At 36.8% G+C, this 22544-nt stretch overlaps 1 protein-coding gene across 4 annotated transcripts in view; it reads right to left on the bottom strand.

Annotated features, from left to right (window-relative positions):
* DCC (DCC netrin 1 receptor) overlaps positions 1 to 22544 on the bottom strand; it is a 1201717-nt gene that overhangs the window by 1149079 nt on the left and 30094 nt on the right. The window lies entirely within an intron of this gene.

The following is a 22544-nucleotide window of genomic DNA, read 5'->3' on the forward strand; positions in this document are numbered from 1 at the left end:
AATTCTGACTGGATATTAGAATCTAGGTAATTGGTCTGAATTTGGGGCCCAGACATTGGTATTGTTTAAAAACTCCCGCACACAATTTTAATGTGCACTTTTCTAGAACAGTGGTTCTAGGCTAACTTTGTGTTGTAAGTATGAACAGGTTTTAGAATTTCCTGCAGTTTGTCAAAACATTGATCCCTGGGCTTTAGCCCCAGATACTATGATTTAGGAGGGTTTGGTTTGGGTCTGTGAATTTGCATTTGTAACAAGCTCCTGGTGATGCTGACACAGGGGGTCAGGTAACCACATTCCTGGATCCACATCTGGGCTAGTGGTCCTCAAACTTGGTTGTGATTGTTCATGAACATAAAAATAATACAGAGGTTAAAATATGGATTGCTAGGTCTCACCCTCAGAGTTTCTCATTCAAAATTTGCATTTTTACAAACTCCCGTTGGTCCCACACTGTGAGAACCACTGACTCAGGTCATTTGAGGATGAGGAAGTACATGTTAGAACCATCTGAAGTACTTTCTTTAAACTACGTCTGCATCATCCCCTCTGCTTTCCATGAGATTCCATATGGTCCAGATTAGAAATCATTGATCTAGTCATCTTCTGTTATGAATGGGCATGTCATCCTTTCATTCATAGTTAAGGATATTGAGGTTTGGAATGAAAATGACTCAACCATGATCACACAGATATTGGGGGCATACCTGTGATCAGTGCCTGCCACACATCTCGTCTTACAGTGAAAGCCCTGACGCACATTCCCAGGACAAAAAGAGGGGAAATCTAATTTCATCACTTCTCAATTTAGCCTCGTACTGGCCCTGGCTTCACCACAGAGAAATGAATGAAAGGTAAATAGCTTCTATTGCAAAGAAAAAATGTCTATATAAGATTGGAAGAAAATCCTAAAGTGACATAACATTATATTCTTCCTCCTAGATGTTTATGCCAGAAACAGGATGCTATTGGTATCACATAGTTTGATTCCAATCCTGAAAACATTGGAAGATGGAAGTCAACTCTATGGTCTTTCTATACTTTATATTTGTGTCTTCATTTTTATAAACCAAAATGAACTTCATTACATTTTTTGAGTAGATAGGAACACACCAGAGTAAACAATGTACCACCCATAAGTGCAGCATGGGATCACAGACAAAGGCATTAGCAGCAGGAGTATTGCAACAAGCCTCCCCCTCACCTACACACACACATTCTTAAATCCCTGATAGTAGCGATGAATGATGGTGCCCTAAATAAAATGTACTGCCCACCAGAACTAGGTTTTTCTTCTTCCATCCATTTGCATTGTCCATAAAGTAAATATGAATTCAGTTTACACATATACTACCCTTTCTCACTGTCTGTAACTGCCATTAGAAGACTTGATCATAAAGTTTCAGTCACAGCTTATGTGCAGTCATCCTATTAATAGCATTAGCATGTGGCAATGTAACATCCAAGCCTCCTAATTGGTTGAGTTGCCCTTTTGTTTTATTGAACATGATAGTGACTCATGCAACTGCCACCTTTCAGCACAGATAGAGGAGTTTCTGTTATTAGGCTGAACAATACCATATTTCAGTTTACTAAATTGCACATCAGGAACCTCAAGACAATTACTATGCTTCACTCTAGGAGCCATCTATTCATCTTCTACCAGCCGCTTACCTAGAGCTTCACGTTGATTCTGAAGCATAATTAATAGACCAAGTGGGTTCTTATTCACACATAACTGAATGAGCATGTGTGCTCTACCAGGCAGGCAATCTGTGTGCCTCATAAAGCAGATTTGATTTTGACTTATTGGCATTTATGCCAAGAATTTGGGGAGTTGAATAGTTGACACGTAGCACCACATTGGCAGCTTTAAAGCTGATACACAGATTTGTATCTGACATTAGCTGTCCCAGTGGTGTAGTGTGTGACACTTCTCCCAGCCATGCATCTGTAAGACACCTTCCAAAGATTTGGTGAAAAAGCAGCATACACATATGACGGCATAAGCAAGTTAAGTATATTTCCAGTCACTTTACCCCCAAGAGATCCAGGGATATGCCCAAATAGAATAGAATTGCTTGATTATAATATGGTGTTCAGTTGCATTATGACCCCTATTAAAGTTTGGTCAGTGTCCTTGGTAAATAACTCAACTTTTTTGCTTCCTTCTCCCAGTCCCCTTGAACTAGGGCAGTCTTTGAATCTATGAGCCACTCTAAATTTGGCAAGAGGATAATATTCACTGACAACCAATGTTCAAAGCAGGACAAAGACCCAGGTAGCCTGTCTTCATCTTAGAAAGAAAAGCAAATATGAATTCTTAATTCCTTCTGGGTTTTTTATTGTCATGTTAAAGCCACCTTCCTCTGGTCAAACAATTTCTTTGAATCTCTTCAAACTATATATTTCAGTTAGAGAATGCAAAACCAGAAATTAGAGAAAAATAGAATTGCATCTATCTTTTGTGCCTGCTATATGCTTGTTGGCTTAAAAAAACACACAGTCTGATTTTAGAGATTAAGATCCATTATGGTGAAGGAACATTTGAGGGTCCTTCTAAGTATCTATGAGCTACAAAGCAGAGAAGAAAAATCCCTTGGAAAGAAGTCAAGAGATTATAGGTTCCAAGTTGACTCTGTCTCTCATAAACTATTGCAGCTTGGGAATGTGCTTGTTTATATATCAAGTTTCTGTTCCCTCATCTATAAAATGGAACTAATACTTTATAATATTGGTTTGAAAACCAGATGATAGCATACATGAGTATAGAAGCCTAAAAGTGTGTATGATATTATACACACACACACACACACACACACAAATCTTTAATAAGTTGTTCTACTCTTACATGGATGTGAAAGGCAAGAAGATGGAAAGACTTCTGGTAATGGATGGGACAAACTCCTGCAAAATAGGCTGTATAAATTCTAAGTGCTAATACACTCAATGTTTGCTATGTGTAAGACAGTACAGTATCCTGAGGGAAGTGTAATAATGAATACAACTGGTAATTTATGACTTAGGTGAGCTGGAAAAAAACACGGATATGAAGAATAACTAAGATTTTGCCTAATGTGACAATTGTCCATGATGCTTGGCCACAGAACTCTTGTCTGGGACTCAGGATGTTACATTTCTTCTCTTTCCTTCATCCTAAGGTCTCCTTGGAACCCTGTATACTCCTGTATGTGGTAAGAGAAGATGCCAATCTGGGTTTCTTCAGATTGCACAGTATCATAAAAGGTGGAAACCATTCCACTCATCAGCAAACACAAATGACTGTAGTGTGAAATTCCACACACAAATTTAAAATAAATGATGCAAATTTCTTTATTTTATAATATATTAGGGTAAAAATGTCCAACAATTGCTACTAAATTAGAGTGTCTATAGGCAGGGTAATCCTCTGCCAGGCTCCCCAGGAGACCAAGACTGTCACAGCTGTCCCTTCTGTGCCCATCCTGGTATGTTCACCAGACAACTGACAGAAGCAGCATGAGAAGATAGTGTATATTTCCCAGCAGGTAGAGCTTTGGAAATAGATCCACCCACCTCCAAAGGGATGTGTAGTCACTGTTTCATTACTGAGAAATGGGGAAAGAACAGAAATACAATCATGGAAGAAATGTCTGCTGGAGAGCCAACAATCTGAAGATCTGACACAGAATCCTCATAGAGAGAAAAACGTTTCCCCTATTATACATCTTTTGCTGCCTGGGCCTTCTGTTTCTGGTGGGGAAAGCATAGAAACCATAGGGAAGAAACATCCTCTACCTGAATCCCACCTTTGGCTAGTGCTACAACTTCTGGCATATTGTAATGTAAATCTCAGTCTCTCTATATGAAAAACTGGTATAATATTCTCCTTGTTTGAGTTGGAAGTAATATGTGTGGAATGTTAGCACTTAATAGTTTCTCAATACAAGAAAGGGTTTCACTGACTCAATCAACAATAATCAATTAGATGTACACTTTAGGCCAGACTTTTATTAAAGGAAGGGGGCTACTGTACTTATAAAATAAATCAAATGATGGAGGGTCTAGGGAGGTGCATACAGCTTCAAAGATTCAGTAATCCAACAAGAGAATTGATTTTTAGCTTATTATTTAGGTTCTGCTAAATTATTCTGTTTCCTTGCTGCAAACATAACTCCTACCGTAGAAGTACTTTTCTTTATAAGTGCCATCAGTTTTCTCTTGAAATCCATATAGTTTTTTACATGACTATGTACTATGTTATCATGTGAAGTATTACAATAATTCAAAATTTCTCAATGTCATCACTGTTGACAGATTGGGCCAGATAAATCTTTATTTACCTGTGCTCTGTGAAATGTTTAGCAACCTCCATAGCCTCCACCTACCATGTTATTAACACAGGATTGTCAAAATGAGCCAAAAAAAATCCAAGATGTCCAGTTAATTTTGAATTTTAGATGAACTCTTACTAATTTCTTACTAGAAATATGTTCCATGTAATATTTGAGATATACTAAAAATTATTTGTTTACTGAAAATTCAAATGTCAGTGTGTACCTTATATATATTTGACTGTAAAAAATTCAAATGTGTGTACCTTATATATTATTTTATTATATAATATATAATAAAAATTATATATTATTTCCCCATTGTGACAACAAAAGATGTCTGCATACATCTGACGTCTCCAAACTAAGGCCCGCGGGCCGCATGCGGCCCCCTGAGACCATTTATCCGGCCCCCCACTGCACTTCAGGAAGGGGCACCTCTTTCACCGGTGGTCAGCGAGAGGAGCACAGTATGTGGCGGCCCTCCAACGGTCTGAGGGACAGTGAACTGGCCCCCTGTCTAAAAAGTTTGGGGACGCCTGGCATACATTGTCAAATACATGGTGGGAGTACAACACTGGCTTCTGGTTGTAAGTCACTACGAAAATGAACTCATTGACAAGATGAAATGGAAGCACAGAGTGACACTTCAGGTGGGCTAACCCTGTGTGTACCCAGCCAGAGCTGAGTGGTTGCAGGAAGGGCGGATGCATGTGTTCTTCCCTATACACAGAGCACAGAGAATACACAACTAACACACAGGAAATGACACAGTTTGTGATGAATGGCTATCCTCAGTGCTGAACAACCTCTGGCAATTAATATATATCAGCCTTACCAAGCTTCCACTGTGTGGAGACACTTTTTACAAAAAATGTCCCAAATGCACTTGGGTTTATATCCTAAGCTATCATTTATACTTCCATGTGGATCATACACTTCAGAACACATAGCTTAAGCATGCCTGGAAAACTCATTACCAAAATATACTCATCCCCTACATATTTTCACCTGTGCTTGGAAAGGCTGCTGAAAGCAGAAAAGAAGGCCCTGGGAGGAGAAAAAGCCCAGAGAATACATCTCACCTTCTCTCTCCAATTTACCTGCAGGAAGCTGACAGAAACTTGATGGCCCAAATGAAATCTTTGCTGAAATATTCTTACCAAAGGTTTTTTTTTCTTCCCCCACACATTCTGAAAGTACTGGAAATAGCCATGCAAAGTACAGTATAGATTTCCATGAAAAAAAAAATGTCATTTATAAAGGAAAATGCTTTTACAATGGTAGTTTAATTTGCAACCAGAAAATAATAATTTGGCAGAATCTAAATAATAAATATAAATTAATTCTCTTGTCAGATCATAGAATCTGGAGACCTGTGTGTCAACAGCCTGGTTTATGGACTGTGGCTACAAAGCAACCAATTACTAGAAAGATATACATCACATCTGTGAATTTTAGACCTGGAAACACTTTGGAAATTCTCTTTTCCAATGTCTTCTTCAGACAAATGAAAAGCTGCCTTCTCCTAATCCCTCAATTAGCAGAAAAAATTAGAAACGTTGAATGTCACACCTAAAATCATGAAGCAAGCTGGTGACAGAACTAACACTGAGGTCTCCAAAGCTCCCTGCTGGGTCCACAGATGTTAATGCTATTCTAGGCTTTCATGCCTAGCAATGAAGGGAAATACAATGCAATGCAGGCTGAACCCTGCCTGGTGCCATAGACCACAATGTGAGTGGCATGTCCATGGATGTGTGCGCCATGATGAATGCCCCCTGAAGAACACACTACAGGGTTGCCCGGGGTCAACTCTGGGCAATGGAGCATGATTGGTGGTGGGGAGCAAAGAATAACATTTACTTTTTACTTTTAAAACTAGATATTGGTTAAACTTTTACAAATGTGTATTATTTTCATATGCAAAGCAAAATGCAAAGAGAAAAAGAGTTCTCTTGGATGTAACCTACTAGACTCCCATTCATTGCAACAGAATATTTGAAAGAGTAGGGAGCATTTCGATAAGCCTCAAAGAATGAGACCACAACAAAATATAAATAGAAACATCACCTTCTTCTTAAATATAGAGTTTTTGTTCATAGATCATACTTCATTAGTGCTGGAAGAACAGAGGGAAAGACAGAAGAAAGAAAGGAAAAACAAAACGAAACAGCTTGGCTTTGACCTCCCTTGCATTGGAAAGATCTTAAAGGAAGTTGGTGTCTCCACTGCTGGTGGTAGCTCTGTCTGGATACATAGGCAGGCCTTGTAGAAGGAGACTGCCGAAGCTTCAACACATATGAAAACAATACACCGTTCTTGTGCACAGAAGAGCTGGGAAATATCATCATCTAGACTCCCTCTGTGGTCTCTTGTAATTTACCAGTTTTTTTTCCTCTGCCTTCCCACAAGATCCATTTATCCCTTGTCCTGATGTCCCTGATGTCATCGGTGTTCACACACCTTCAGTAAGTCTCACGGAAAACAGGCTGCTGGAGGGCAGAGCCATATCTGCTGCAAAGCACTAAATTACTTTTTAGTACATTAGACAGGCAGCAAAGAACATGATCAATAGTTGTTGCCATTTAAGATTCTTTCTTCTATATGTCTGTTTCAATGGAAAATACTATTAAGAAAATATGAGAAAGACATTTTCAGCTGAATTCAGTGTAATTTGCTACTGATGAAATAAAACATCATATAACTCACCTTAGCTACTCTGCCCTTTCTGATTCATTTTTTTCCCTCAAATTGGAGTTAAACTACTGGCTTTTAAGTAGCTTCAATTTATGGCATCAAAAACCAGAGCTACTCCTGTAATGGTGTCTGTGATAGGTACCAGACTGGAGAATTAGTTTCAATGAGGACATTGAGCTTATGGTGAAAGGTAATTTTTGATATGTGATACATCTTGTGTAATGTGCACAAACTGTGTGTGCATTTGTAATACATCAGAAATTGCATATGGGAAACAAAACAGCACAAGGAATTAAATTCCCAACAATCTCTTTTCCTAATTTCTAAAACCAAAAGTTGCTTCTCCTGCTATGTATTGCTTGGCTGCCTTTCCCTCTGCCTAAATCATCTCAACCAAAATCACCCAACACATATTTTCAGAAATAATGTATATACCTTGGGGTTTAAAAATCAAGGCTCTTCAAGCTAATTAGCTTGGTTAATTAATATATCACTCCATTTCTTTCAAAACTCATTATGTTCACAGAAGGCCTATTGGACCAACAGAAGAGGAATGAAAATAAATGACTAGGGAAATATTACCCAAGGAAAAACATCATTTACTGATTGAAAAACTAATATGAGGATTACCAAAATCCCCTAATGACATTCCATCGTAAGGTCTAAATTTAAAATCATGTTTGAGGGCAAAAAATGAAAGTTGTATTGTCAAGATCTTAAAACTGGAATTTAATACAGGTCTTTTGAATATGGAAACACCCTAAAAACTCAATCACTGTTGTTTTGTAATCTGACAGATGGGAAATGTTCTGAAATAGTGGTTCAGAAATATTTGGATTTGGATGCTGTTTTACCCCCTAGAAAAGTTACTTAGGCTCCCAGAGCCTCTGTTTTCTCACCTGTGAAATAGGAAAAGAATATTAACAATGTTGGCTAATATTGAGTCATGATGATATGCCAGATGTCTAGAAACAATGTAAAGGTTTGTGGTGAGGATTGAATAAGAATCTACCTATATCTACATAAGTATAACATACATATGCATATACATCTGTGCTATCTATATGTCACACTCAGCATGATCCCTGGGACGTAGTATATACCAAATAAATGTTCTTTTCTACTGATAAGATGGCTATTATAGCTAGCAGCAGCAATATGTGAAGAGGTAATTTTAAAAGAGGAAAATAATAGTCAACGAAACCAAGCACTACAGAACAATAACTAAATATTTTTAAAACCTTACGGATGACTGGAATTACTTAAAAGAAAAAGATAATTCATTCAGTCCAGCTAGAGTTTGGATTCAACTTTGTGAGTTCAAGGAATTTACTTCCCTCCCTGAAAAATACCACTAATTACTACTATTACTACTAATTGATTATATAGAATCACTTCATCCTCTGAGTATTTTTAAATTGTAGAACTGTTCCCCTAGAATGAGATCTTCTTTGGAAGCTAGGAATAAACTAGCTGCCCTACAGATGTAGTAGATCACGACTGTAAAAGCACTTTGGGAGGCTGAGGCATACAAAAATAAGCCAGATGTGGTGGTAGGCACCTGCAGTCGCAGCTACTTGGGAGGCTGAGGCGGGAGAATCACTTGAACCCCTGAGGCAGAGGTGGCAGTGAGCGAGATCATGCCACTGAACTCCAGCCTGGGTAAGAGAACAAGACTCCATCTCCAAAATAAATAAATAAAAATAAAAGTGTTTAATTTCAAAATGAAGACTTGTTGGCTATTTCATACAACATATCCACTCTATCAGGACAAGAAAATAGAGCACCCAGACAAGGGCAATCTCATTTAGCCTCTACATTTGCTTTTCAGGGAATTTTAAGCAATGGTTATGAATCATTCACATTTAATTTTCCTTTGCTCTATGCACTTTTTATCATCCTAGATGGCATCTGAGCTTCTATAAAAACTTCTAGTTCTCAAAAACTCAGAGTTTTGGTTGTGTGTTTCATTATCATGTAGAGAGCTATTCCACAAACTAATTATTTGAAGAACCCATTAATTAAGATTAGTTCTTCATGTTTTTGTAAACACTGGCTTATCTCTCTCTTTTTATTACTATTGCTTGTGTATGTTACCCCAAAATGGACTCTGTTCCTTGGGGATTGTGAAAGGTCTCAGTCAAATATGAATGCAATGAAGTAATTTAATTGTCACAGAAGACTACGCAATATGTACTTTGAGTTTTGTTTATAACTGTCATGCATTTCTGCTAATTTTCCAAATGAAACAAAGTCCATTTCTGAATCATGCATACAAATGTGGGCAGAAAAAGAAGAATGGTAGCTTTAAAAACAAGTCCATGAGTATTTCTTGAACAGTCAACTCCCCTACTACACAGGGTCTTCACCCCTCCACGCCGCCCCAGGGACAGCAACAAAAGCTTTTATAAATTTCATTTCTGTTGTGGATTTTTTTTTTGTAATCTTTAACTACCTTTGGAGAACCTATGCACTCTTCCTCCACACTGCAGAGAATGGTCTCCACAGGAATGGGACTACAGTTGAGACAATGTCATCGTGTTTGACATCCCTCATTCACGAATGTATTTCAGGTGTTGCTACAGATTTAAATTATTGCTGGGATAAAGGGGAAAAAAAGATTCACACAAAGAACTTTAGTAAAGTCATGCCAGGATCGCACTCTTATCTCTAAAGGAAGTTCGGTACAAACTGTTACTCCTTAGTGCACAGAGGTCTCTAATGATTACAGGGGTTATGTGACATTAATCGTTCAGCCTCAGTTTAGTGAGTTCTGTGTTCCCCTGAGTGCCCAGAGTTGGGCAGCTATTGAGAAGTTTAAAAACAAGTTGACTATGCAGTTTCTAGTCATAAGAAATTTACATCAAATTGAGAAGACAAATAGGAAATAAACATAATTAAATGATATTTTAATATATTACTATTAAAATAATTTTAAAAAACCTTTAAGTAAGAAAATAAGTGATTGTGAAAGGGGAATGTTAAGTGATCAGAAAAGCAATTCTTAAAGGAAGTACTAAGTAACAGATGCGTTTGCTTAGATACATATAGAAGAATGAGTTGGTGCTGTTCCAGCTAAAAAAAAGCCAAGATTAAAATTCAGTGGAATGAAAATTTCTGTGGTAAATGTACAGAAGCCCCTTGACTGACTTGGAGGATGAGATTTTGAAATGTTGTTCTATCATACACAAATAGGAACTCCAAACTGAAGAGAGAAACAGGAAAAATTACAATAATCATAGGAAACACAGAGAAACTAGGAAAACAAAGGAAGGTGATTTTAGGAAAACAACATCTGAATAATTCATGAAAGAAATCATAAGGTAATGGATGTTTATTTCATAAGAAATTAAAACTCCAAAATTTTTTAAATGACATAAATGAAAAGACTATCCAAAAAAGATTAAAGTCTATTTGACACTAATAGAACAAAAATAATCTTTACGTATATAAACATATGCTACATAATATACAATAAGATATATCATAAAACACTCAATGAGAAGAATAAGATACAAATAGAAGAAGATCGGCAAATCACATAATAGATAATTCACAGAAGTACAGTTGTCTAGCCACCATATAAAAATATAATTAATATAAAACACTGATCCCTCTGATAATAAAAGATGTGATTTTTAAAATGATAACATTTCTCACCAGTCTGTTTCTCATAATGCCTTCTCTCTTGTATGGAATATGGTAAGATGGACAATCCTATAAATTTACAGTAACCAGTAAATATTGGTACCAAATTTCTGAAAACTGTTCCTTGTATCTGTCATGAGCCTTTAGTATGTTCATGCTCTTAACTCAAGGATTTTGTCTTCGAGAATCTGTCTCAAAGAATGTATCAGGTGTAAGAAGGATCTAGCATAAAGACATTCATCCCAGCAACATGTGTAATGGTGAAGAATTTGAAATGACTGTACAAAACTAGAAAAATGATTAAATAAATTATAGTAAGCCTATATCATGGAATACTAAGAAATAATCTAGATTTTATCTGTGCATAATTTTTAAAAGATTAAATACTGAATGACATACATTGTAAGAGTGAAGAATAAAGTGTTAGAAGTCAAAGTGCCTGATATTCAATTCTGGATTGCCTCCTACACAGGCACCTGAGTATTACAGGTACAAGTTATGTAACTATGGAATTAAGCTATCTGCTTCTCATTCAATTTCCTCTGTCTCCTGTGTTCTCCATCTCCATTAAAGTCACCATTAATCTACTCACAGACCCAAGGCAGAACCCTGATGTCATCCTCAATTTGTTAAGTTCTATCATCTCTCAGCTCAAATTGGTCATTGTTGGCTGTCTCCAAAATATCTTTCTAATTTGTCATCATTACAGCACCAGGGTATTGGTTCACTTGCAAGAGTTTCTAGCCTAAATACTTGAAATAGTCCACAAACGGTTTCTCTGACTCCAGTTTTATCTTCGTAAAACCTACTCTATAACTTTTACCAAAATGTTCTCTATAAAATGGAAATATGATTATGGTACTTTCTTCATTAGGGCATTTTAAGGGTTCGCTGTCCCCTATAAGATTAAGTTTGAAATGTGTAGCTTGGTAAATACTGCTTTTGATTTTTTGGCAATACATACCACTTCAGCCTCACTCTTCTTTGGCAAAATACATTTTTCTATCTTTTACAATGTATATGAATCATTTATAGCATTAGATTTGTTAGTTCAAGAGGAAAGAAGAAGTTTACCTTTTTTATTAAATCCTCCTTAACCCTCTTCCTAGGCAGAGTTCAAAAATTTAGCATTCTGTAGTCCTGGGTCTTTCAAAATGTATGTGGTGATCCATTAAAAAGTCATTGTATCAATGTATTGGTTCACAGCATAAATTAAAAAAAAGAATAGAATATAGCAAAAGTATTAGTCACTGCATGTAGTTAGGGTCAAAATAGCATTATAAAACTTGTGTTTCAATTATATGTCAAAAGAAGTTTGAAAGGCCCTGCTCTATTCTGAGTTTCTTGGTGTTTTCTAAATCATTTTATTATACCATGTAGATTATTGTGATTATATTTGTCTCTTTCCTCTACTGACTGTATGGTCTATGGTAGCAAGAAATATTTCCTATTCATTTTTACATCTCTGAATATTAAAACATATGAAAGTATACTTCACACAGAACACCACTCAATGTGTGTTAGATGAAAATGTACATGCATGTAGCATGTAGCTTCTTAGGCTTGGCTATTAGATAGTCAATCTTAGGTCCTCATCTAAAGACATGTGGCTCCTCAAGGAACTAAAACACAGCATTATTTGTTTTTCCTAAAAGTTGATCCCAAAGCATGGACCAGGGAAGACAGCTTTATTCCAACACTTTCAAATATGATTTTTATTTCTAAATTTTAACTCCAAATTTTTATTATAAATTTCCGAGATATAGTTCTGTCATGTTTTAACATTTCGGGTGGAAATATCCTAAAAATCTCTCATAACAAGAGAATAAGATCAATAATTAGCAGGAGCTCCTAAGATTGAGCTGGCTAGGGTAGAAAAGAGAAGAGAAAAACAAGAAACAGTGACCCCACTGAAAGCAGACCTTGAAACTAGAACATACAGAGTTGAGGATCTGCAAATATTGACCCAACTTGTTGGGTCACTGGCACCTCAAACCAGGTCTGAAGCCCCCTCAGTAGTGGGACACAGGAAGTGAAGTCAGCCCTGTAATTGGGTCAAGGACAGGACAAGGGTATATTTATATTGAGCATATCACATAGGCATAGAAGGCCCAGCTCTAGCCAGGTCAGGTTCCTCAATGTTGCTCCTGCTCCTGTTCTCCAACTTGAACCACTTTGACGTTGAATTCATACCTTGTGCCCAATGAAATATGTATTAGCCTGCTGGCCAAATACTCTATTCTTAGAAATAGTGTATTATTTGATAAGGTTTTCTTTCAGCGTAACAAGATTATACTCTTAGATCCTAAAAAATTGTCCTTTCTTTCTAAAATGCTGTGCCAACTACATGCATCACCTGACCCTTAAGTAAATCCAGATGGTCTAAAACAGAAATTTCTCATTTGCTATAGGATCAACGTGCAGTCTTCAAAAATCAGTTTCTAATTTCACAGTGATATCACTACAGTTCAAACATGATTTGATTTTTTTCCTTAGTGAAGCCCTTTAATTTATAAATTTAGCAACACTAATTATTCCTCTTAAGAGATAATTAGTGCCCCCTTTCTTCCTTGTCTAATTAATACCTTGTGTTCAAGCTGCTAAGAAAGGTTACAATGCGGAGTTGTTCTTTGTTTTTTATTTTTATTTTTTAATTGATCTGAGTATGTTCCCTAATGGCAGGTATATAGCTTTAGAAACAGCTCCTGTAAGTCTAGGTGAGCACAGAAATTATTTCCTCCAAGCTGAGAGACTAAAGAATCTTTCATTTATTTTCTTCTGCAGAGTCCCCATGCTACAGTGGCCAACCCCATACAGCCAGATGAGGAAGAACAGGCAGAACCATTTAACATATTGAGTGCAAGAAGCTATGTACATAATTGGTTCACACAATTTTAGATCTTGAATGCATCTGACAAGTTGTTTCTGTTTTATATGACTTAAACATCCTCATTTTACAAGGATGGAGACTGAGGCCCAAGGACAGTCTACAAAGTTTTAAAATCACCAAAGATACTCAGAGACCAATGTAAAACTCATGGTTAAATCTCAAAATCCAGTGTTCTTTTACTGAATCAAAGTGCCTGTCTGAAATGACCATGGATGTTTAGAAAGTAAAAAAATGTAGAGAATGGAGAGATCTGTCTCATGAGGGGCAAATTTTTTTCCTGCTAATTGCTTAGGTGGTTGGGTACCACAAGCTCAATCTAAAGAGACATTTGGTTCAATTGGCAAGATGGTATACTAGGAATTACCAAACAGGAAATTTAATTATATATTATCCTGCTAATTTGCAAGATGGTTTTGGACAATACCTCATTTATCTCAGAGTAGAAACTTTATTCTAGAGGATTGGTATAGATTGAATGTGTCTTCTCCAAAATATATGTTGAAACTTAGTCCTTCATGTGGTGATAGCAAGAGAGTCACTTACCTTTGGGTAAGTGACTAGGTCATGAGGGTTCCTCCGTCATGAACGGATTAGGGCCTTATAAAAGGGCTGGAGGGAACTAGTTAAGGTCCATTTTGCCTCTTCATCTTCTTCCATGTGTGGAAACAATGCTCCTCCCCTTCAGAGGATGTGCCAAAAGGTGCCCTCTTGGAATCAAAGAGACCAGGCCCTCAACAGACACCAAACCTACCAGGACCTTGCTCTTGAACTTCCCAGCCTCCAGAACTATGAGAAATTCATTTCTATTCTTGTAAATTACCTAGTCTCAGGTATACTATTAAAGCAGCACAAACAGATTAAGAAAGGGGCATTATATAAATGTGAAGACCTCAAGAAGGTTTCAAGTCCAGGGTCCTTGACAGAGATTCCTATCCTCTGGTGGAACTTTAAGGCAGTGACAGATTTCTAAGCTGCTTCAGACATTTCAATCTGTCCCCAATTTTTTCAGGGATCTAATAACTAAGCTGATGCTAAGTAACTCTGAACTTTTGGTTAAGTGTTCATTCCCTACACTGCAAGTAGCAGAAGAAAGATAACAAAAATTATTGGAAGGACCTTCTGCCCTTAAGTGATGCACAAATATTAAATAAACTCTTTGCAGCTAGGAAAGTGAATTAAAGGGCCATTACTGCTAATATTAATTGTAGCTGAAAACAGTCATAACAAGCATGGCAGTGGAGATGAGAGTGTTGAAGAACAGATCAAATTAAACACTTGATCATAAGTGTTTTCTACAAGGGAAATAATTTTCCTGGACAAAAGTCCCCAGGCTAAGTAACCATACTAAGACCACAGAGCTAATAGGCAGAAAAGCCTGGATTTAAAATCAGATTTTTAAGATCCCAAAGCTTCAGATTTCTCTACTATACTTTGATTTATCACTAAACAATGGGCATTTATCCAACTTGTTTTTGAAAAAAAAAAAAAAATCTGTGCTTTTGTGGCAAGGTCATCTTTTGTAGCAACTGCATCTCAAATCAACCTAGAAAAAAATTCAGATGGAAAATAAAGTGAAATGAGTCTAAATAAGAAAGATGTTTCTAAAAGAAACATCGCATTTCCCCTGGAACCTGAGAGAAGTTTTCTATGCAATACTTGATGGCTTTAATAATGAGGGACAAGTTGCTTTAAGCAATTTCATTCATTTTTCTGTCCCCAAATAAACTGGTTCATACCTATACTTTACCTTTCCTGCATCAAGAGCATGTACACAAAATTCTTGTGATAGAAAACAAAATTCAATATTTTTCTCTCTGAAGAGGAGAAGGAATCTATTGCTAAAAGAATAATCATACTGTAATATGACCAAATTAAAATAGTATATATATTTAAGGCAGGCTCAGTGGCTAACACCTGTAATCCCAGCACCTTGGGAGGCTGAGGTGGGAGGATCGCCTGAGCCCAGGAGCTCCAGAACAGCCTAGACTACATGATTAAATCCCATATATACAAAAACCACAAAGAATTAGCTGGGCATGGTGATGTGCACCTGTAGTCTCAGCTACCTGGGAGGCTGAGGTGAGGAGATTGCTTGAACCCAGGAATACAGGTTGCAGTGAGACATGATTGTATGACTGTACTCCAGCCTATGCAACAGAATGAGATTTTCTCTGTCTCTCAAAAAATGTATATGTATTTTAACTAATTCTGTTTTTCATGGCTATATATCTTGCCTCACAAACAAGATTACATTCCCTTAAGTGTGTAAAGTCCACTGTATATATTTGCCTGTTACTTATAGTTCCTGCATATAGAGAAGGTGTTCAACAAAGACTTGTTGGATTAAAATCTAAGGATGCTTAAGTTATGACATTAAGTCATTTTCCCGTATCTTCTCAATGTTAAATTCTATTTTTTTTATTAGTTAGATGGCTGCTTTGTAGTGTTCTCAGTTTCTAACCAAATTTAGTTAATTATTTCCATTGGGATAATTATGAACATCAGTAAAGACATTCACTTTCCTAAAAAGGCACGAGTAGCTTAGATCTATCCTCCTAAATTCATCTAGAACCTCTAGTTAATCTATTTCTTTTTAAACAATTATTGTTGCTTCACAAATAGTCTATATGAAATTACAGATTCCAGAATTCTTGAAATCAGGTCTTGGGGAATCCCAGAGAACCAGGCAAAAAAGGAATGGCTTTCCTAGGCCCAGTGGCTCACACCTATAATCCCAGCACTTTGGGAAGCTGAGGCAGGGGGATCACTTAAGGTCAGGATTTGAGACCAGCCTGGCCAATATGTTGAAACCCCATCTCTACTAAAAATACAAAAATTAGTAGTGGTGCGTGCTACTCAGCTACTCAGTGGCTGAAGCATAATCTCAGCTACTCAGTGGCTGAAGCATAATCTCAGCTATCAGTGGCTGAAGCATAAGAATTGCTTGAACCTGGGAGGCAGAGGCTGTGGTGAGTGAAGATTGTGTCACTGAACTTTATCCTGGTCAACAGAGTGAAACTCTGTGTCCAAAATTAGAAAAAAAAAAAGAGAGAGAGAGAGAGAGAGAGAGAGAGAGAGATTAATAGTTTGAGTTTTTTTTCTGTTATTTTGTTTGAGTTTTGCAGTTTCTACAAAAAATTTTTTAAAAAAAGGCATAAATGCTGTCATGGGTGCCAAAGACTCTATTTTCACTATTATTTAATGAAAAGTGAATACTTAAGTCAGCATATAGTTTAAGAAAAAAGACAATACCTAAGGGCTAGCAACGAAATCACCATGGTTATTCTGGCTTTTTCTGGGGCTTACCGATCATGAAAAAAGTAGCAATGTGACAGCACATGGCCATTCTTGGAGATTCATGAGCAAAATTACTTAAGGGAATATTAACCTGTATAATCCTTGTAAATAAACTCCTCTAATAACAAGCTGATGGGCACTTTACTTGTCACTATTAGAAAAAGACCAACTGGCCATGCTTCTAAGTGATCCATTAAAGTTTTGAATGAAAAGTGCTCAGGATAGTAATGTATGCTGGTTCCTCTCTTCTGGAAAAATCATAATCTTAACAGCATAGGAACTATTCATCAGCAGCTAATTTAATTTCACATTTAGATCAATTAGAGAAGAAAAAATGCTGAAGTTAAGCACTTGTTTATACAATTTTTCTAAGTGAAATTGCTCACTCAAAGAGCATTGCAATAAGAACAGTCAGCTCATTTCTCAGAAGGGTTTTATCCCTAAAGAAAGAGACTATCTTCTATTAATGACACCTGCATAGAAACAACAGGCGCTAGGCATCCGATGTAGCTGCTGCTGGAAGATTTGGCCTTGAGTATTCTAGGCATGGTTTTGATGGCTTTGCATTGCTTCATGTTAACCACACTACAAATTATCCCCTTCCCTTCCTTAACTCTTACACATTTGCATCTTTGAATGTTGTTTTGCTACTACTTCGTTTATTCTAATAAATACTAACTGAGTGTCTATCTGTTTAAAGTATGTGCTAAGTGCTGAAGGAGACAAGATACATAATTAATCGAGATGATGTATGTAAAGTGCCTGGAACTTTGGCCCCAGTAGATATTCACTAAATGAATGCTGAGAAAAGCCTCGAATAAACAAATAAATGGTGTAAAAGATGAGATAGGGAGTTTTTCCAGGAATGTTAAGAAAGTAAAGATATTTTTATTTGTTTTGAGCATACTTTTTTCTATTGTCAGAAGGTTTTTGGTGAAAACTTGTACGTGTGCATGTACACACATAAACACAGAAATATACTATTATTTTTGGGAAATTCAAGTCTATTCTATTATTGACTACACAACAGAAATCTTCAGAGACAAATTAACCAACCTCTCCCTTGTCCTCCAATTAAATTCTAAAGAATTTGCCTACTTACTGGGTAGTTTAACATTCTTCGTGAGTCAGGATTACTTTGTTTCTTCATATTTGCCACCGGAGTACTATTTTCTGCGCCTCTTAATTGGAGTCTGTATGACATGCCATTGCACAGAGTGTTCCTCCAACTGAGAACCTCAATGTTCTTTTCAAGCAAAAGATAAATCTAGGATAAGGCCTACAATCCAGAGCTATTTTAGATACAGCACCCTATGATGGTTAATAGATTTAGTCCAAGCCATCATCCTACAGATGAAGAAAAGGAAGCACAAGAAGGGGAAGGACTTGCCCCAAATCATAATTTGAAGCCTAGTGGGTTCCAGGATCTAGGTTTTCTGGACCGAGCACAGTGTTTTTTTCACTGATTACTTACAAAGGGCTAGGAAACCTAGACTTCTCTCTAAAATTCTCCAGCACTACCAGCCTTTACCATTTGTCTCTGTGACTTAGCAATCCAACAACTATCTTGATAGCATAATGCTTTTTCCAGGCTGGGGTCAGGATCAGATCTGGTATTCCCAGAAACACTTAACCCACAGGATGTCTCCACTGCCTTATAATTACACTGACTGGTTTACGCCATTGGATGCTTCATACTACTTTGTATAATATTATCCAGGAAAGGCTGTGATGGTAGATTTCTGACTACTATACTTCCATTTTAAATTGTGAGACAAGACTTCCCTGCAAAAACTTCTCAAAGTCACATCCTGAACCAGAAAAAGAATGTCAAATGAAGGTTCAAGACTCCCATAGTTGGTCCACGGAGACATGATACTTCTGTGTTAAACATTTAACAGCATGCCAAGATTTGTTCTTACAATCTTGTTTCTGAAGAGTTATTTGAAATTTCATAATGAATAATAAAGATTAATTATATGATATGATTAGTGTCTCTAAAGAGCTAAACCAGTACTAGCATTTCATTATTTCCTTATATTATTAATAAAAAATTATAGAGCAGATTTGGTTTGCTAATTCTTTTAACCTTGGACGTATCTTTAATGTGTGTGTGTTATAATTTCACATTTCTTTCTTTTTTTAATTTTATTTTATTTTGGAATAGAGTCTTGCTCTGTAGCCCAGGCTAGAGTGCAGTGACATGACCTCAACTCACTGCAACCTCTGCCTCCCGGGTCCCAGTTCAAGCAGTTCTCCTACCTCAGCCTCCCAAGTAGCTGGGATTACAGGCACAAGCCACCATGCCCAGCTAACTTTTGTATTTTTTAGTAGAGATGGGGTTTCACCATGTCGGCCAGTCTGGTCTTGTACTCCTGACCTCATGATCCACCAGCCTTGGCCTCCAAAAGTGCTGGGATTACAGGCGTGAGCCACCGCGCCTGGCCAATTCACATTTCTTAATTTCCACATCCACTCAGACTTTTTCCCTCTTCTTGACTGGCTTTGAAATCTTGGCTTCTCTCATAGTAAAGAGATTCACAATCTTAAAGTCATTGACATGTAATTTTTTGTCTCTGTAGAACTCAAGACTACAAAGAGCTAAAAATCTTGGTTTATTTTTAATCAGAGTCTTAACACATTCTTTTGTCAAAAGGCACCAATGTACCACAAAAAAGATCAAGAAGATAAAAAATAAAAATAAAAAAATAAAAAAATAAAAACCATGGTTCTCCTTCAGACTTTGAACCATGTATCAGATTGTTAATTCCAGGAATGGCAACGACATGTAGACAAGTCAGTGTTCTGGGTCACTGATATGCCATTCCACAGAGTGCAACCACTATGAGAGAGAGGAAAAAAGAGTATAATGCATTTGTTTCTACCTTTCAACTTCCCTTCTTTCATACAAAACTCCTCATCTGCTGTGTGAAATGAACATCTTAGGGAACAAGACATTTTATGTATTAATCTTTCTGGACCAGATCAAAACACTGGATCTGACTCAAGACTAATGGGTCCAGAGGAGTCTTAGGCTGTTCAATTAAGACAATTTATTAGCCGGGCTCGGTGGCTCAAGCCTGTAATCCCAGCACTTTGGGAGGCCAAGGCGGGTGGATCACGAGGTCGAGAGATCGAGACCATCCTGGTCAACATGGTGAAACCCCGTCTCTACTAAAAATACAAAAAACTAGCTGGGCGTGGTGGCGCATGCCTGTAATCCCAGCTACTCAGGAGGCTGAGGCAGGAGAATTGCCTGAACCCAGGAGGCGGAGGTTGCGGTGAGCCGAGATCGCGCCATTGCACTCCAGCCTGGGTAACAAGAGCGACACTCCGTCTCAATAAAAACATAAAAAAAAAAAAAAGACAATTTATTAAGTCCAGCTCAAAGTTGATATTATGTTATTGTATGTTTAGCGTCTTTGTTTACACTACAGGTAAATTACCTCTTTTCTTTAGTTTCCCAAAAGATCAATTCCAGCCATTCTAATGTTGGCTCTATCCATGTTTGTAGATCTCTCTTATATCTTTCACCTTTCTTCAATAATGATTTGTTTAGATGCACGAATACATACAGCATTTATAGTTGTGTATATTCAGTTCAAGTAAACATCATCATCATATTTCTAGGCACTGAGGGGCTAAAAATGGAACCAAACATACCTGCTCTTGAGGAGCTGCTCAGATTTAAAAAAAATTTAGAGCCAAGTGTCCAACAACTTTCAGCTTGCAATGTAAATATATAAGAATGTCTCAATAATGGATGTCCTCAGTAAAAACCAAAAACCCCTTTCAGAAAATGTGTTCACTCTCTTTAGGTTCTACTCAGTGAATTCTTTAAGTGTGTAAAGGATAATCTAGATTTAAAAATATGAAGCAACCAAATAAGCCTCATTGATCTCGAGTAATTGTTTTCTTATTGCAAAAGCTTGTGATCTATCCAGGGAGAGAGAGAATAAGGTTTCAGGTGAACAGTGACTAAGGTGTTAGCATCATTTAGTCTATAAAAGCCCAGATGGAAGTTGGGAATTGGTTGAGGGCATTATTTAGAAGATAAAATCAAACCTGGTTTGCTTTCCTCAAAAGCCCAGGAAGAAACAAGGGCCCTAACTTTCATATGTAATGGCTGTTATCAACTCCAAAGGTTAAAAGGAGATGCCCAGACATCCCCACAGTATACAGAGAGAGCCTGTAGGTTTATGAATCATAAAGCAACATCTAATAGTTCTTATGTGTGTCACAGAAGAAATACACAATTATAAAAATACAGCAAAATTATTTCATTGAAAAAAGTAGATATGTTGAATACAGTTATATCTATATTTTCCAGTCTTACTATTATTTTTAACAAGCACTTGAAAAATTGCTGATATGTGAGCACTATTTATTTGTGAAAGGCCCCTCAAAAGTAGAACAGCAGAGAACACAGAGAGCTTGAGGCTTGCATCACACACTTTCACACTTATTGTTGGTCGCTCTAGAAGGTAGATTTGATTAAGAGTCATATTTAGGGGTAGGGGAAGAAATGCATTTTCTGAAAAAAAAAATAAATAAATAACACTTTATGGCCATTAGGTTGCCTCAGTCTGCCTTTTGAGCGGGGTTGAAGCTTCTACCAAATTCACATTATCTTCCCCCATTAAACTATTCCTCTGGATGTGTTTACATTTTTTAAAAAATCTGTATCTTTCTCTCTGAAAAATAAACCTTCACTGCTTGAGAACTGGGTCATTAATTATAAGCCACAGGTGTGTTGTCAATACAATCAAACCTAGTGTGGGAATAGAGGCTCCTGCATCCCTAAAAAGATAATGGTGTCACATACAGGTTTTTAGCAAAATGCACTGCATTTTCCATTAAAACAATAAATTGTTTCCAATGGTTGCATCTTCTTTTATCATCTCAGATTTTTGTTATTTCATCCTCTAAGTGATCCCAAAGCTGCCCCCGAGCTATACAAATTAAATTCAGTGCATGTGCAGCAGCCACATTGCTTCTTGGGTTCCACACAATCAAAATCCTTTGATATCTAAGCTAGGAGAAGAGAAATGGAGTTGTTGAGGGAATAGATGAAGTAAACACATTCATATCTATGCTCACATCTATGAAATTAAAAGAGTTAACTAACACCTTTCCTTCTCAAAGCTCTTAGTATGTTCACTAAAGTTTTTTTTAGTATTATATTTTAGGTATTGTATAGTATTTCATACTATATTGTATGCTATATATAATATAATCTATATTATATAGTATTATATTTTAGGAGATATCCAGGGTTTTTCCTTACTGAAATATATTTCACAAAATATAAATTACTGCTTAGGCATTTGATAAAAGTTGTCCAATTTAGTACTTTGAATAACTTTGATCTAGAAGCAGAAACGCTATTTTCACTTTGGTATTTCCCAGACTGTGTTCACTCATACGTTCTTATACACAAACATAAATAAATTATGTGGCAACTAGACACTGCTCTAACTGCTGGGGATATAAAAATATATAAATAAAAATAACCTGTTTCAAGAAGTGATAGAGTGGTATGATTTTTTTAAGTCATCCAAAAGACAGTCCTTTCAACATTACCAATATTCTCCTCAGTGCCCTAAGGAGATGACATCCAGTGAGAAAGTAGTCTGACCCCTAACAAAGACTTCTCTTTGTAACAGAGTTCACATTTGACAAAATTCTACTGATTT

This window comes from Saimiri boliviensis, chromosome 13 (genome assembly GCF_048565385.1).
Source record: "Saimiri boliviensis isolate mSaiBol1 chromosome 13, mSaiBol1.pri, whole genome shotgun sequence".
Lineage (NCBI taxonomy): Eukaryota > Metazoa > Chordata > Mammalia > Primates > Cebidae > Saimiri > Saimiri boliviensis.